The sequence below is a fragment of the Ambystoma mexicanum genome, chromosome 9, assembly GCF_040938575.1.
Source record: "Ambystoma mexicanum isolate Mex_15411 chromosome 9, UKY_AmexF1_1, whole genome shotgun sequence".
Classification (NCBI taxonomy): Eukaryota; Metazoa; Chordata; class Amphibia; order Caudata; family Ambystomatidae; genus Ambystoma; species Ambystoma mexicanum.
In genome coordinates, this window is record NC_090931.1 from 561,934,756 (window position 1) to 561,950,261 (window position 15,506).

At 47.5% G+C, this 15,506-nt stretch overlaps 15 non-coding genes across 15 annotated transcripts; all 15 read left to right on the plus strand.

Moving 5' to 3' along the window:
* The first annotated feature begins 521 nt into the window (after positions 1–521).
* On the plus strand, positions 522–739 carry LOC138490327 (small nucleolar RNA U3). Its single transcript, XR_011275367.1, has one exon. It is a non-coding gene; the product is annotated as a small nucleolar RNA U3 (small nucleolar RNA).
* An 835-nt stretch (positions 740–1,574) lies between these two features.
* LOC138490329 (small nucleolar RNA U3) lies at positions 1,575–1,792 on the plus strand. The gene has a single exon (XR_011275368.1). It is a non-coding gene; the product is annotated as a small nucleolar RNA U3 (small nucleolar RNA).
* An 835-nt stretch (positions 1,793–2,627) lies between these two features.
* On the plus strand, positions 2,628–2,845 carry LOC138490333 (small nucleolar RNA U3). Its single transcript, XR_011275372.1, has one exon. It is a non-coding gene; the product is annotated as a small nucleolar RNA U3 (small nucleolar RNA).
* Positions 2,846–3,680: 835 nt separating this feature from the next.
* Positions 3,681–3,898, plus strand: LOC138489980 (small nucleolar RNA U3). Its single transcript, XR_011275064.1, has one exon. It is a non-coding gene; the product is annotated as a small nucleolar RNA U3 (small nucleolar RNA).
* Positions 3,899–4,721: 823 nt separating this feature from the next.
* LOC138489981 (small nucleolar RNA U3) lies at positions 4,722–4,939 on the plus strand. Its single transcript, XR_011275065.1, has one exon. It is a non-coding gene; the product is annotated as a small nucleolar RNA U3 (small nucleolar RNA).
* An 835-nt stretch (positions 4,940–5,774) lies between these two features.
* On the plus strand, positions 5,775–5,992 carry LOC138490347 (small nucleolar RNA U3). The gene has a single exon (XR_011275385.1). It is a non-coding gene; the product is annotated as a small nucleolar RNA U3 (small nucleolar RNA).
* An 823-nt stretch (positions 5,993–6,815) lies between these two features.
* On the plus strand, positions 6,816–7,033 carry LOC138489982 (small nucleolar RNA U3). The gene has a single exon (XR_011275066.1). It is a non-coding gene; the product is annotated as a small nucleolar RNA U3 (small nucleolar RNA).
* Positions 7,034–7,868: 835 nt separating this feature from the next.
* LOC138489983 (small nucleolar RNA U3) lies at positions 7,869–8,086 on the plus strand. Its single transcript, XR_011275067.1, has one exon. It is a non-coding gene; the product is annotated as a small nucleolar RNA U3 (small nucleolar RNA).
* Positions 8,087–8,909: 823 nt separating this feature from the next.
* LOC138489984 (small nucleolar RNA U3) lies at positions 8,910–9,127 on the plus strand. Its single transcript, XR_011275068.1, has one exon. It is a non-coding gene; the product is annotated as a small nucleolar RNA U3 (small nucleolar RNA).
* Positions 9,128–9,950: 823 nt separating this feature from the next.
* On the plus strand, positions 9,951–10,168 carry LOC138489985 (small nucleolar RNA U3). Its single transcript, XR_011275069.1, has one exon. It is a non-coding gene; the product is annotated as a small nucleolar RNA U3 (small nucleolar RNA).
* An 823-nt stretch (positions 10,169–10,991) lies between these two features.
* LOC138490412 (small nucleolar RNA U3) lies at positions 10,992–11,210 on the plus strand. The gene has a single exon (XR_011275443.1). It is a non-coding gene; the product is annotated as a small nucleolar RNA U3 (small nucleolar RNA).
* An 824-nt stretch (positions 11,211–12,034) lies between these two features.
* On the plus strand, positions 12,035–12,252 carry LOC138489988 (small nucleolar RNA U3). The gene has a single exon (XR_011275070.1). It is a non-coding gene; the product is annotated as a small nucleolar RNA U3 (small nucleolar RNA).
* An 824-nt stretch (positions 12,253–13,076) lies between these two features.
* Positions 13,077–13,294, plus strand: LOC138489989 (small nucleolar RNA U3). The gene has a single exon (XR_011275071.1). It is a non-coding gene; the product is annotated as a small nucleolar RNA U3 (small nucleolar RNA).
* Positions 13,295–14,129: 835 nt separating this feature from the next.
* On the plus strand, positions 14,130–14,347 carry LOC138489990 (small nucleolar RNA U3). Its single transcript, XR_011275072.1, has one exon. It is a non-coding gene; the product is annotated as a small nucleolar RNA U3 (small nucleolar RNA).
* Positions 14,348–15,170: 823 nt separating this feature from the next.
* Positions 15,171–15,388, plus strand: LOC138489991 (small nucleolar RNA U3). Its single transcript, XR_011275073.1, has one exon. It is a non-coding gene; the product is annotated as a small nucleolar RNA U3 (small nucleolar RNA).
* The last annotated feature ends 118 nt before the right edge of the window (positions 15,389–15,506 follow it).

The following is a 15,506-nucleotide window of genomic DNA, read 5'->3' on the forward strand; positions in this document are numbered from 1 at the left end:
AACACTGTACTGCCTTTGAATCTGCCTATTCAGCTGGGTACTTTTCAGGTCCGACTCAAATGCTTGTCTGGCCAATGCGCGCAATACCCTTCCATCACATGCATTACGTTCTCATAAAAGTCACACCGCCATTGTTCACGTTGCCTCCCACTTATGCTTGCTCGAATTCCACTGCAAAGCTTCCCAGATATTGAATAACACTCATTGCCATCGTAATATGGCCACTCTGTTTACTGAGGCCAGCCTTGGCTGGGCCATGGGAGCCCCTTGTCTCTGTCATCCACACTGACGAATTTTATTGGCTGCTGGTCTTCAATATGTAAATTTACAAAGTACAGGCATTTTTGTCATCTTTTGCCAACGCTATGGATAGGAAATGTTTTCTATGGTGTTGCGGGAAAGGTTTTCCTATGCAGAAATGGAGGGGCTTTTTGTTGCCTTTGGGATGATAGACGCTTTCCCACCCTAAGTGAGATGGGTGGCAGCTTCTTCCACCTGCCTGGGCTGCCCTTTGTGCTATTAAGACTATACTTTCAGGGATCATTTCTATAGTTCTTAACTGAGGAAATGTGTTCGAAAGTGTCTGGTCTTCGCTAACCACGAGGAAGAGTTGAAGTGTTCTCTTCTGAGCGTGAAGCAAGTGAACAGTGTTGCATTTATGCAGATGCTGTCTGCTATTGATGACCGTTCCTCTCTCCCTTTCAGGAGGGTTGGAGGAAGGGAACACAAACTGAGTGGTTAGCTGCTTATTATTCTGGTGAAAAATAGAGACAGCTCCCCTGTTCTTAGGGTTGCTTGGTGTCTGTGCTGTCGATTATGTGGGTTCTGATTTGTTAGCTGTGCAAATCTCCACATGGACCAAACACCTTGCGTCGCCCCGGTAAACACAATTGGCCGTGGGCCCTTTTGTGCGCTGCCCTGGGGGACCCAAGCGACAAGTTCCGGCTGTTGCATGCTGGCCTACTTCCATTTCACAAAGGTTAAGCCATTCTGATTTGCCACTGTTTTCCATCTGGCGCAATCCTCGTGCTTCTGTGAAAACAACACTGTACTGCCCCTTTGGGGGATTTGAATCTGCCTATTCAGCTGGGTACTTTTCAGGTCCGACTCAAATGCTTGTCTGGCCAATGCGCGCAATACCCTTCCATCACATGCATTACGTTCTCATAAAAGTCACACCGCCATTGTTCACGTTGCCTCCCACTTATGCTTGGTCGAATTCCACTGCAAAGCTTCCCAGATATTGAATAACACTCATTGCCATCGTAATATGGCCACTCTGTTTACTGAGGCCAGCCTTGGCTGGGCCATGGGAGCCCCTTGTCTCTGTCATCCACACTGACGAATTTTATTGGCTGCTGGTCTTCAATATGTAAATTTACAAAGTACAGGCATTTTTGTCATCTTTTGCCAACGCTATGGATAGGAAATGTTTTCTATGGTGTTGTGGGAAAGGTTTTCCTATGCAGAAATGGAGGGGCTTTTTGTTGCCTTTGGGACGATAGACGCTTTCCCACCCTAAGTGAGATGGGTGGCAGCTTCTTCCACCTGCCTGGGCTGCCCTTTGTGCTATTAAGACTATACTTTCAGGGATCATTTCTATAGTTCTTAACTGAGGAAATGTGTTCGAAAGTGTCTGGTCTTCGCTAACCACGAGGAAGAGTTGAAGTGTTCTCTTCTGAGCGTGAAGCAAGTGAACAGTGTTGCATTTATGCAGATGCTGTCTGCTATTGATGACCGTTCCTCTCTCCCTTTCAGGAGGGTTGGAGGAAGGGAACACAAACTGAGTGGTTAGCTGCTTATTATTCTGGTGAAAAATAGAGACAGCTCCCCTGTTCTTAGGGTTGCTTGGTGTCTGTGCTGTCGATTATGTGGGTTCTGATTTGTTAGCTGTGCAAATCTCCACATGGACCAAACACCTTGCGTCGCCCCGGTAAACACAATTGGCCGTGGGCCCTTTTGTGCGCTGCCCTGGGGGACCCAAGCGACAAGTTCCGGCTGTTGCATGCTGGCCTACTTCCATTTCACAAAGGTTAAGCCATTCTGATTTGCCACTGTTTTCCATCTGGCGCAATCCTCGTGCTTCTGTGAAAACAACACTGTACTGCCCCTTTGGGGGATTTGAATCTGCCTATTCAGCTGGGTACTTTTCAGGTCCGACTCAAATGCTTGTCTGGCCAATGCGCGCAATACCCTTCCATCACATGCATTACGTTCTCATAAAAGTCACACCGCCATTGTTCACGTTGCCTCCCACTTATGCTTGGTCGAATTCCACTGCAAAGCTTCCCAGATATTGAATAACACTCATTGCCATCGTAATATGGCCACTCTGTTTACTGAGGCCAGCCTTGGCTGGGCCATGGGAGCCCCTTGTCTCTGTCATCCACACTGACGAATTTTATTGGCTGCTGGTCTTCAATATGTAAATTTACAAAGTACAGGCATTTTTGTCATCTTTTGCCAACGCTATGGAAAGGAAAGGTTTTCTATGGGGTTGCGGGAAAGGTTTTCCTATGCAGAAATGGAGGGGCTTTTTGTTGCCTTTGGGACGATAGACGCTTTCCCACCCTAAGTGAGATGGGTGGCAGCTTCTTCCACCTGCCTGGGCTGCCCTTTGTGCTATTAAGACTATACTTTCAGGGATCATTTCTATAGTTCTTAACTGAGGAAATGTGTTCGAAAGTGTCTGGTCTTCGCTAACCACGAGGAAGAGTTGAAGTGTTCTCTTCTGAGCGTGAAGCAAGTGGACAGTATTGCATTTATGCAGCTGCTGTCTGCTATTGATGACCGTTCCTCTCTCCCTTTCAGGAGGGTTGGAGGAAGGGAACACAAACTGAGTGGTTAGCTGCTTATTATTCTGGTGAAAAATAGAGACAGCTCCCCTGTTCTTAGGGTTGCTTGGTGTCTGTGCTGTCGATTATGTGGGTTCTGATTTGTTAGCTGTGCAAATCTCCACATGGACCAAACACCTTGCGTCGCCCCGGTAAACACAATTGGCCGTGGGCCCTTTTGTGCGCTGCCCTGGGGGACCCAAGCGACAAGTTCCGGCTGTTGCATGCTGGCCTACTTCCATTTCACAAAGGTTAAGCCATTCTGATTTGCCACTGTTTTCCATCTGGCGCAATCCTCGTGCTTCTGTGAAAACAACACTGTACTGCCCCTTTGGGGGATTTGAATCTGCCTATTCAGCTGGGTACTTTTCAGGTCCGACTCAAATGCTTGTCTGGCCAATGCGCGCAATACCCTTCCATCACATGCATTACGTTCTCATAAAAGTCACACTGCCATTGTTCACGTTGCCTCCCACTTATGCTTGCTCGAATTCCACTGCAAAGCTTCCCAGATATTGAATAACACTCATTGCCATCGTAATATGGCCACTCTGTTTACTGAGGCCAGCCTTGGCTGGGCCATGGGAGCCCCTTGTCTCTGTCATCCACACTGACGAATTTTATTGGCTGCTGGTCTTCAATATGTAAATTTACAAAGTACAGGCATTTTTGTCATCTTTTGCCAACGCTATGGATAGGAAATGTTTTCTATGGTGTTGCGGGAAAGGTTTTCCTATGCAGAAATGGAGGGGCTTTTTGTTGCCTTTGGGACGATAGACGCTTTCCCACCCTAAGTGAGATGGGTGGCAGCTTCTTCCACCTGCCTGGGCTGCCCTTTGTGCTATTAAGACTATACTTTCAGGGATCATTTCTATAGTTCTTAACTGAGGAAATGTGTTCGAAAGTGTCTGGTCTTCGCTAACCACGAGGAAGAGTTGAAGTGTTCTCTTCTGAGCGTGAAGCAAGTGGACAGTGTTGCATTTATGCAGCTGCTGTCTGCTATTGATGACCGTTCCTCTCTCCCTTTCAGGAGGGTTGGAGGAAGGGAACACAAACTGAGTGGTTAGCTGCTTATTATTCTGGTGAAAAATAGAGACAGCTCCCCTGTTCTTAGGGTTGCTTGGTGTCTGTGCTGTCGATTATGTGGGTTCTGATTTGTTAGCTGTGCAAATCTCCACATGGACCAAACACCTTGCGTCGCCCCGGTAAACACAATTGCCGTGGGCCCTTTTGTGCGCTGCCCTGGGGGACCCAAGCGACAAGTTCCGGCTGTTGCATGCTGGCCTACTTCCATTTCACAAAGGTTAAGCCATTCTGATTTGCCACTGTTTTTCATCTGGCGCAATCCTCGTGCTTCTGTGAAAACAACACTGTACTGCCTTTGAATCTGCCTATTCAGCTGGGTACTTTTCAGGTCCGACTCAAATGCTTGTCTGGCCAATGCGCGCAATACCCTTCCATCACATGCATTACGTTCTCATAAAAGTCACACTGCCATTGTTCACGTTGCCTCCCACTTATGCTTGCTCGAATTCCACTGCAAAGCTTCCCAGATATTGAATAACACTCATTGCCATCGTAATATGGCCACTCTGTTTACTGAGGCCAGCCTTGGCTGGGCCATGGGAGCCCCTTGTCTCTGTCATCCACACTGACGAATTTTATTGGCTGCTGGTCTTCAATATGTAAATTTACAAAGTACAGGCATTTTTGTCATCTTTTGCCAACGCTATGGAAAGGAAAGGTTTTCTATGGGGTTGCGGGAAAGGTTTTCCTATGCAGAAATGGAGGGGCTTTTTGTTGCCTTTGGGACGATAGACGCTTTCCCACCCTAAGTGAGATGGGTGGCAGCTTCTTCCACCTGCCTGGGCTGCCCTTTGTGCTATTAAGACTATACTTTCAGGGATCATTTCTATAGTTCTTAACTGAGGAAATGTGTTCGAAAGTGTCTGGTCTTCGCTAACCACGAGGAAGAGTTGAAGTGTTCTCTTCTGAGCGTGAAGCAAGTGGACAGTGTTGCATTTATGCAGCTGCTGTCTGCTATTGATGACCGTTCCTCTCTCCCTTTCAGGAGGGTTGGAGGAAGGGAACACAAACTGAGTGGTTAGCTGCTTATTATTCTGGTGAAAAATAGAGACAGCTCCCCTGTTCTTAGGGTTGCTTGGTGTCTGTGCTGTCGATTATGTGGGTTCTGATTTGTTAGCTGTGCAAATCTCCACATGGACCAAACACCTTGCGTCGCCCCGGTAAACACAATTGGCCGTGGGCCCTTTTGTGCGCTGCCCTGGGGGACCCAAGCGACAAGTTCCGGCTGTTGCATGCTGGCCTACTTCCATTTCACAAAGGTTAAGCCATTCTGATTTGCCACTGTTTTCCATCTGGCGCAATCCTCGTGCTTCTGTGAAAACAACACTGTACTGCCCCTTTGGGGGATTTGAATCTGCCTATTCAGCTGGGTACTTTTCAGGTCCGACTCAAATGCTTGTCTGGCCAATGCGCGCAATACCCTTCCATCACATGCATTACGTTCTCATAAAAGTCACACCGCCATTGTTCACGTTGCCTCCCACTTATGCTTGCTCGAATTCCACTGCAAAGCTTCCCAGATATTGAATAACACTCATTGCCATCGTAATATGGCCACTCTGTTTACTGAGGCCAGCCTTGGCTGGGCCATGGGAGCCCCTTGTCTCTGTCATCCACACTGACGAATTTTATTGGCTGCTGGTCTTCAATATGTAAATTTACAAAGTACAGGCATTTTTGTCATCTTTTGCCAACGCTATGGATAGGAAATGTTTTCTATGGTGTTGCGGGAAAGGTTTTCCTATGCAGAAATGGAGGGGCTTTTTGTTGCCTTTGGGACGATAGACGCTTTCCCACCCTAAGTGAGATGGGTGGCAGCTTCTTCCACCTGCCTGGGCTGCCCTTTGTGCTATTAAGACTATACTTTCAGGGATCATTTCTATAGTTCTTAACTGAGGAAATGTGTTCGAAAGTGTCTGGTCTTCGCTAACCACGAGGAAGAGTTGAAGTGTTCTCTTCTGAGTGTGAAGCAAGTGGACAGTGTTGCATTTATGCAGCTGCTGTCTGCTATTGATGACCGTTCCTCTCTCCCTTTCAGGAGGGTTGGAGGAAGGGAACACAAACTGAGTGGTTAGCTGCTTATTATTCTGGTGAAAAATAGAGACAGCTCCCCTGTTCTTAGGGTTGCTTGGTGTCTGTGCTGTCGATTATGTGGGTTCTGATTTGTTAGCTGTGCAAATCTCCACATGGACCAAACACCTTGCGTCGCCCCGGTAAACACAATTGCCGTGGGCCCTTTTGTGCGCTGCCCTGGGGGACCCAAGCGACAAGTTCCGGCTGTTGCATGCTGGCCTACTTCCATTTCACAAAGGTTAAGCCATTCTGATTTGCCACTGTTTTTCATCTGGCGCAATCCTCGTGCTTCTGTGAAAACAACACTGTACTGCCTTTGAATCTGCCTATTCAGCTGGGTACTTTTCAGGTCCGACTCAAATGCTTGTCTGGCCAATGCGCGCAATACCCTTCCATCACATGCATTACGTTCTCATAAAAGTCACACTGCCATTGTTCACGTTGCCTCCCACTTATGCTTGCTCGAATTCCACTGCAAAGCTTCCCAGATATTGAATAACACTCATTGCCATCGTAATATGGCCACTCTGTTTACTGAGGCCAGCCTTGGCTGGGCCATGGGAGCCCCTTGTCTCTGTCATCCACACTGACGAATTTTATTGGCTGCTGGTCTTCAATATGTAAATTTACAAAGTACAGGCATTTTTGTCATCTTTTGCCAACGCTATGGAAAGGAAAGGTTTTCTATGGGGTTGCGGGAAAGGTTTTCCTATGCAGAAATGGAGGGGCTTTTTGTTGCCTTTGGGACGATAGACGCTTTCCCACCCTAAGTGAGATGGGTGGCAGCTTCTTCCACCTGCCTGGGCTGCCCTTTGTGCTATTAAGACTATACTTTCAGGGATCATTTCTATAGTTCTTAACTGAGGAAATGTGTTCGAAAGTGTCTGGTCTTCGCTAACCACGAGGAAGAGTTGAAGTGTTCTCTTCTGAGCGTGAAGCAAGTGGACAGTGTTGCATTTATGCAGCTGCTGTCTGCTATTGATGACCGTTCCTCTCTCCCTTTCAGGAGGGTTGGAGGAAGGGAACACAAACTGAGTGGTTAGCTGCTTATTATTCTGGTGAAAAATAGAGACAGCTCCCCTGTTCTTAGGGTTGCTTGGTGTCTGTGCTGTCGATTATGTGGGTTCTGATTTGTTAGCTGTGCAAATCTCCACATGGACCAAACACCTTGCGTCGCCCCGGTAAACACAATTGGCCGTGGGCCCTTTTGTGCGCTGCCCTGGGGGACCCAAGCGACAAGTTCCGGCTGTTGCATGCTGGCCTACTTCCATTTCACAAAGGTTAAGCCATTCTGATTTGCCACTGTTTTCCATCTGGCGCAATCCTCGTGCTTCTGTGAAAACAACACTGTACTGCCCCTTTGGGGGATTTGAATCTGCCTATTCAGCTGGGTACTTTTCAGGTCCGACTCAAATGCTTGTCTGGCCAATGCGCGCAATACCCTTCCATCACATGCATTACGTTCTCATAAAAGTCACACCGCCATTGTTCACGTTGCCTCCCACTTATGCTTGCTCGAATTCCACTGCAAAGCTTCCCAGATATTGAATAACACTCATTGCCATCGTAATATGGCCACTCTGTTTACTGAGGCCAGCCTTGGCTGGGCCATGGGAGCCCCTTGTCTCTGTCATCCACACTGACGAATTTTATTGGCTGCTGGTCTTCAATATGTAAATTTACAAAGTACAGGCATTTTTGTCATCTTTTGCCAACGCTATGGATAGGAAATGTTTTCTATGGTGTTGCGGGAAAGGTTTTCCTATGCAGAAATGGAGGGGCTTTTTGTTGCCTTTGGGACGATAGACGCTTTCCCACCCTAAGTGAGATGGGTGGCAGCTTCTTCCACCTGCCTGGGCTGCCCTTTGTGCTATTAAGACTATACTTTCAGGGATCATTTCTATAGTTCTTAACTGAGGAAATGTGTTCGAAAGTGTCTGGTCTTCGCTAACCACGAGGAAGAGTTGAAGTGTTCTCTTCTGAGCGTGAAGCAAGTGGACAGTGTTGCATTTATGCAGCTGCTGTCTGCTATTGATGACCGTTCCTCTCTCCCTTTCAGGAGGGTTGGAGGAAGGGAACACAAACTGAGTGGTTAGCTGCTTATTATTCTGGTGAAAAATAGAGACAGCTCCCCTGTTCTTAGGGTTGCTTGGTGTCTGTGCTGTCGATTATGTGGGTTCTGATTTGTTAGCTGTGCAAATCTCCACATGGACCAAACACCTTGCGTCGCCCCGGTAAACACAATTGCCGTGGGCCCTTTTGTGCGCTGCCCTGGGGGACCCAAGCGACAAGTTCCGGCTGTTGCATGCTGGCCTACTTCCATTTCACAAAGGTTAAGCCATTCTGATTTGCCACTGTTTTTCATCTGGCGCAATCCTCGTGCTTCTGTGAAAACAACACTGTACTGCCTTTGAATCTGCCTATTCAGCTGGGTACTTTTCAGGTCCGACTCAAATGCTTGTCTGGCCAATGCGCGCAATACCCTTCCATCACATGCATTACGTTCTCATAAAAGTCACACCGCCATTGTTCACGTTGCCTCCCACTTATGCTTGCTCGAATTCCACTGCAAAGCTTCCCAGATATTGAATAACACTCATTGCCATCGTAATATGGCCACTCTGTTTACTGAGGCCAGCCTTGGCTGGGCCATGGGAGCCCCTTGTCTCTGTCATCCACACTGACGAATTTTATTGGCTGCTGGTCTTCAATATGTAAATTTACAAAGTACAGGCATTTTTGTCATCTTTTGCCAACGCTATGGATAGGAAATGTTTTCTATGGTGTTGCGGGAAAGGTTTTCCTATGCAGAAATGGAGGGGCTTTTTGTTGCATTTGGGACGATAGACGCTTTCCCACCCTAAGTGAGATGGGTGGCAGCTTCTTCCACCTGCCTGGGCTGCCCTTTGTGCTATTAAGACTATACTTTCAGGGATCATTTCTATAGTTCTTAACTGAGGAAATGTGTTCGAAAGTGTCTGGTCTTCGCTAACCACGAGGAAGAGTTGAAGTGTTCTCTTCTGAGCGTGAAGCAAGTGGACAGTGTTGCATTTATGCAGCTGCTGTCTGCTATTGATGACCGTTCCTCTCTCCCTTTCAGGAGGGTTGGAGGAAGGGAACACAAACTGAGTGGTTAGCTGCTTATTATTCTGGTGAAAAATAGAGACAGCTCCCCTGTTCTTAGGGTTGCTTGGTGTCTGTGCTGTCGATTATGTGGGTTCTGATTTGTTAGCTGTGCAAATCTCCACATGGACCAAACACCTTGCGTCGCCCCGGTAAACACAATTGCCGTGGGCCCTTTTGTGCGCTGCCCTGGGGGACCCAAGCGACAAGTTCCGGCTGTTGCATGCTGGCCTACTTCCATTTCACAAAGGTTAAGCCATTCTGATTTGCCACTGTTTTTCATCTGGCGCAATCCTCGTGCTTCTGTGAAAACAACACTGTACTGCCTTTGAATCTGCCTATTCAGCTGGGTACTTTTCAGGTCCGACTCAAATGCTTGTCTGGCCAATGCGCGCAATACCCTTCCATCACATGCATTACGTTCTCATAAAAGTCACACCGCCATTGTTCATGTTGCCTCCCACTTATGCTTGCTCGAATTCCACTGCAAAGCTTCCCAGATATTGAATAACACTCATTGCCATCGTAATATGGCCACTCTGTTTACTGAGGCCAGCCTTGGCTGGGCCATGGGAGCCCCTTGTCTCTGTCATCCACACTGACGAATTTTATTGGCTGCTGGTCTTCAATATGTAAATTTACAAAGTACAGGCATTTTTGTCATCTTTTGCCAACGCTATGGATAGGAAATGTTTTCTATGGTGTTGCGGGAAAGGTTTTCCTATGCAGAAATGGAGGGGCTTTTTGTTGCCTTTGGGACGATAGACGCTTTCCCACCCTAAGTGAGATGGGTGGCAGCTTCTTCCACCTGCCTGGGCTGCCCTTTGTGCTATTAAGACTATACTTTCAGGGATCATTTCTATAGTTCTTAACTGAGGAAATGTGTTCGAAAGTGTCTGGTCTTCGCTAACCACGAGGAAGAGTTGAAGTGTTCTCTTCTGAGCGTGAAGCAAGTGGACAGTGTTGCATTTATGCAGCTGCTGTCTGCTATTGATGACCGTTCCTCTCTCCCTTTCAGGAGGGTTGGAGGAAGGGAACACAAACTGAGTGGTTAGCTGCTTATTATTCTGGTGAAAAATAGAGACAGCTCCCCTGTTCTTAGGGTTGCTTGGTGTCTGTGCTGTCGATTATGTGGGTTCTGATTTGTTAGCTGTGCAAATCTCCACATGGACCAAACACCTTGCGTCGCCCCGGTAAACACAATTGCCGTGGGCCCTTTTGTGCGCTGCCCTGGGGGACCCAAGCGACAAGTTCCGGCTGTTGCATGCTGGCCTACTTCCATTTCACAAAGGTTAAGCCATTCTGATTTGCCACTGTTTTTCATCTGGCGCAATCCTCGTGCTTCTGTGAAAACAACACTGTACTGCCTTTGAATCTGCCTATTCAGCTGGGTACTTTTCAGGTCCGACTCAAATGCTTGTCTGGCCAATGCGCGCAATACCCTTCCATCACATGCATTACGTTCTCATAAAAGTCACACCGCCATTGTTCACGTTGCCTCCCACTTATGCTTGCTCGAATTCCACTGCAAAGCTTCCCAGATATTGAATAACACTCATTGCCATCGTAATATGGCCACTCTGTTTACTGAGGCCAGCCTTGGCTGGGCCATGGGAGCCCCTTGTCTCTGTCATCCACACTGACGAATTTTATTGGCTGCTGGTCTTCAATATGTAAATTTACAAAGTACAGGCATTTTTGTCATCTTTTGCCAACGCTATGGATAGGAAATGTTTTCTATGGTGTTGCGGGAAAGGTTTTCCTATGCAGAAATGGAGGGGCTTTTTGTTGCCTTTGGGACGATAGACGCTTTCCCACCCTAAGTGAGATGGGTGGCAGCTTCTTCCACCTGCCTGGGCTGCCCTTTGTGCTATTAAGACTATACTTTCAGGGATCATTTCTATAGTTCTTAACTGAGGAAATGTGTTCGAAAGTGTCTGGTCTTCGCTAACCACGAGGAAGAGTTGAAGTGTTCTCTTCTGAGCGTGAAGCAAGTGGACAGTGTTGCATTTATGCAGCTGCTGTCTGCTATTGATGACCGTTCCTCTCTCCCTTTCAGGAGGGTTGGAGGAAGGGGAACACAAACTGAGTGGTTAGCTGCTTATTATTCTGGTGAAAAATAGAGACAGCTCCCCTGTTCTTAGGGTTGCTTGGTGTCTGTGCTGTCGATTATGTGGGTTCTGATTTGTTAGCTGTGCAAATCTCCACATGGACCAAACACCTTGCGTCGCCCCGGTAAACACAATTGGCCGTGGGCCCTTTTGTGCGCTGCCCTGGGGGACCCAAGCGACAAGTTCCGGCTGTTGCATGCTGGCCTACTTCCATTTCACAAAGGTTAAGCCATTCTGATTTGCCACTGTTTTTCATCTGGCGCAATCCTCGTGCTTCTGTGAAAACAACACTGTACTGCCTTTGAATCTGCCTATTCAGCTGGGTACTTTTCAGGTCCGACTCAAATGCTTGTCTGGCCAATGCGCGCAATACCCTTCCATCACATGCATTACGTTCTCATAAAAGTCACACCGCCATTGTTCACGTTGCCTCCCACTTATGCTTGCTCGAATTCCACTGCAAAGCTTCCCAGATATTGAATAACACTCATTGCCATCGTAATATGGCCACTCTGTTTACTGAGGCCAGCCTTGGCTGGGCCATGGGAGCCCCTTGTCTCTGTCATCCACACTGACGAATTTTATTGGCTGCTGGTCTTCAATATGTAAATTTACAAAGTACAGGCATTTTTGTCATCTTTTGCCAACGCTATGGATAGGAAATGTTTTCTATGGTGTTGCGGGAAAGGTTTTCCTATGCAGAAATGGAGGGGCTTTTTGTTGCCTTTGGGACGATAGACGCTTTCCCACCCTAAGTGAGATGGGTGGCAGCTTCTTCCACCTGCCTGGGCTGCCCTTTGTGCTATTAAGACTATACTTTCAGGGATCATTTCTATAGTTCTTAACTGAGGAAATGTGTTCGAAAGTGTCTGGTCTTCGCTAACCACGAGGAAGAGTTGAAGTGTTCTCTTCTGAGCGTGAAGCAAGTGGACAGTGTTGCATTTATGCAGCTGCTGTCTGCTATTGATGACCGTTCCTCTCTCCCTTTCAGGAGGGTTGGAGGAAGGGAACACAAACTGAGTGGTTAGCTGCTTATTATTCTGGTGAAAAATAGAGACAGCTCCCCTGTTCTTAGGGTTGCTTGGTGTCTGTGCTGTCGATTATGTGGGTTCTGATTTGTTAGCTGTGCAAATCTCCACATGGACCAAACACCTTGCGTCGCCCCGGTAAACACAATTGGCCGTGGGCCCTTTTGTGCGCTGCCCTGGGGGACCCAAGCGACAAGTTCCGGCTGTTGCATGCTGGCCTACTTCCATTTCACAAAGGTTAAGCCATTCTGATTTGCCACAGTTTTTCATCTGGCGCAATCCTCGTGCTTCTGTGAAAACAACACTGTACTGCCTTTGAATCTGCCTATTCAGCTGGGTACTTTTCAGGTCCGACTCAAATGCTTGTCTGGCCAATGCGCGCAATACCCTTCCATCACATGCATTACGTTCTCATAAAAGTCACACCGCCATTGTTCACGTTGCCTCCCACTTATGCTTGCTCGAATTCCACTGCAAAGCTTCCCAGATATTGAATAACACTCATTGCCATCGTAATATGGCCACTCTGTTTACTGAGGCCAGCCTTGGCTGGGCCATGGGAGCCCCTTGTCTCTGTCATCCACACTGACGAATTTTATTGGCTGCTGGTCTTCAATATGTAAATTTACAAAGTACAGGCATTTTTGTCATCTTTTGCCAACGCTATGGAAAGGAAAGGTTTTCTATGGGGTTGCGGGAAAGGTTTTCCTATGCAGAAATGGAGGGGCTTTTTGTTGCCTTTGGGACGATAGACGCTTTCCCACCCTAAGTGAGATGGGTGGCAGCTTCTTCCACCTGCCTGGGCTGCCCTTTGTGCTATTAAGACTATACTTTCAGGGATCATTTCTATAGTTCTTAACTGAGGAAATGTGTTCGAAAGTGTCTGGTCTTCGCTAACCACGAGGAAGAGTTGAAGTGTTCTCTTCTGAGCGTGAAGCAAGTGGACAGTGTTGCATTTATGCAGCTGCTGTCTGCTATTGATGACCGTTCCTCTCTCCCTTTCAGGAGGGTTGGAGGAAGGGAACACAAACTGAGTGGTTAGCTGCTTATTATTCTGGTGAAAAATAGAGACAGCTCCCCTGTTCTTAGGGTTGCTTGGTGTCTGTGCTGTCGATTATGTGGGTTCTGATTTGTTAGCTGTGCAAATCTCCACATGGACCAAACACCTTGCGTCGCCCCGGTAAACACAATTGGCCGTGGGCCCTTTTGTGCGCTGCCCTGGGGGACCCAAGCGACAAGTTCCGGCTGTTGCATGCTGGCCTACTTCCATTTCACAAAGGTTAAGCCATTCTGATTTGCCACTGTTTTCCATCTGGCGCAATCCTCGTGCTTCTGTGAAAACAACACTGTACTGCCCCTTTGGGGGATTTGAATCTGCCTATTCAGCTGGGTACTTTTCAGGTCCGACTCAAATGCTTGTCTGGCCAATGCGCGCAATACCCTTCCATCACATGCATTACGTTCTCATAAAAGTCACACCGCCATTGTTCACGTTGCCTCCCACTTATGCTTGCTCGAATTCCACTGCAAAGCTTCCCAGATATTGAATAACACTCATTGCCATCGTAATATGGCCACTCTGTTTACTGAGGCCAGCCTTGGCTGGGCCATGGGAGCCCCTTGTCTCTGTCATCCACACTGACGAATTTTATTGGCTGCTGGTCTTCAATATGTAAATTTACAAAGTACAGGCATTTTTGTCATCTTTTGCCAACGCTATGGATAGGAAATGTTTTCTATGGTGTTGCGGGAAAGGTTTTCCTATGCAGAAATGGAGGGGCTTTTTGTTGCCTTTGGGACGATAGACGCTTTCCCACCCTAAGTGAGATGGGTGGCAGCTTCTTCCACCTGCCTGGGCTGCCCTTTGTGCTATTAAGACTATACTTTCAGGGATCATTTCTATAGTTCTTAACTGAGGAAATGTGTTCGAAAGTGTCTGGTCTTCGCTAACCACGAGGAAGAGTTGAAGTGTTCTCTTCTGAGCGTGAAGCAAGTGGACAGTGTTGCATTTATGCAGCTGCTGTCTGCTATTGATGACCGTTCCTCTCTCCCTTTCAGGAGGGTTGGAGGAAGGGAACACAAACTGAGTGGTTAGCTGCTTATTATTCTGGTGAAAAATAGAGACAGCTCCCCTGTTCTTAGGGTTGCTTGGTGTCTGTGCTGTCGATTATGTGGGTTCTGATTTGTTAGCTGTGCAAATCTCCACATGGACCAAACACCTTGCGTCGCCCCGGTAAACACAATTGCCGTGGGCCCTTTTGTGCGCTGCCCTGGGGGACCCAAGCGACAAGTTCCGGCTGTTGCATGCTGGCCTACTTCCATTTCACAAAGGTTAAGCCATTCTGATTTGCCACTGTTTTTCATCTGGCGCAATCCTCGTGCTTCTGTGAAAACAACACTGTACTGCCTTTGAATCTGCCTATTCAGCTGGGTACTTTTCAGGTCCGACTCAAATGCTTGTCTGGCCAATGCGCGCAATACCCTTCCATCACATGCATTACGTTCTCATAAAAGTCACACCGCCATTGTTCACGTTGCCTCCCACTTATGCTTGCTCGAATTCCACTGCAAAGCTTCCCAGATATTGAATAACACTCATTGCCATCGTAATATGGCCACTCTGTTTACTGAGGCCAGCCTTGGCTGGGCCATGGGAGCCCCTTGTCTCTGTCATCCACACTGACGAATTTTATTGGCTGCTGGTCTTCAATATGTAAATTTACAAAGTACAGGCATTTTTGTCATCTTTTGCCAACGCTATGGATAGGAAATGTTTTCTATGGTGTTGCGGGAAAGGTTTTCCTATGCAGAAATGGAGGGGCTTTTTGTTGCCTTTGGGACGATAGACGCTTTCCCACCCTAAGTGAGATGGGTGGCAGCTTCTTCCACCTGCCTGGGCTGCCCTTTGTGCTATTAAGACTATACTTTCAGGGATCATTTCTATAGTTCTTAACTGAGGAAATGTGTTCGAAAGTGTCTGGTCTTCGCTAACCACGAGGAAGAGTTGAAGTGTTCTCTTCTGAGCGTGAAGCAAGTGGACAGTGTTGCATTTATGCAGCTGCTGTCTGCTATTGATGACCGTTCCTCTCTCCCTTTCAGGAGGGTTGGAGGAAGGGAACACAAACTGAGTGGTTAGCTGCTTATTATTCTGGTGAAAAATAGAGACAGCTCCCCTGTTCTTAGGGTTGCTTGGTGTCTGTGCTGTCGATTATGTGGGTTCTGATTTGTTAGCTGTGCAAATCTCCACATGG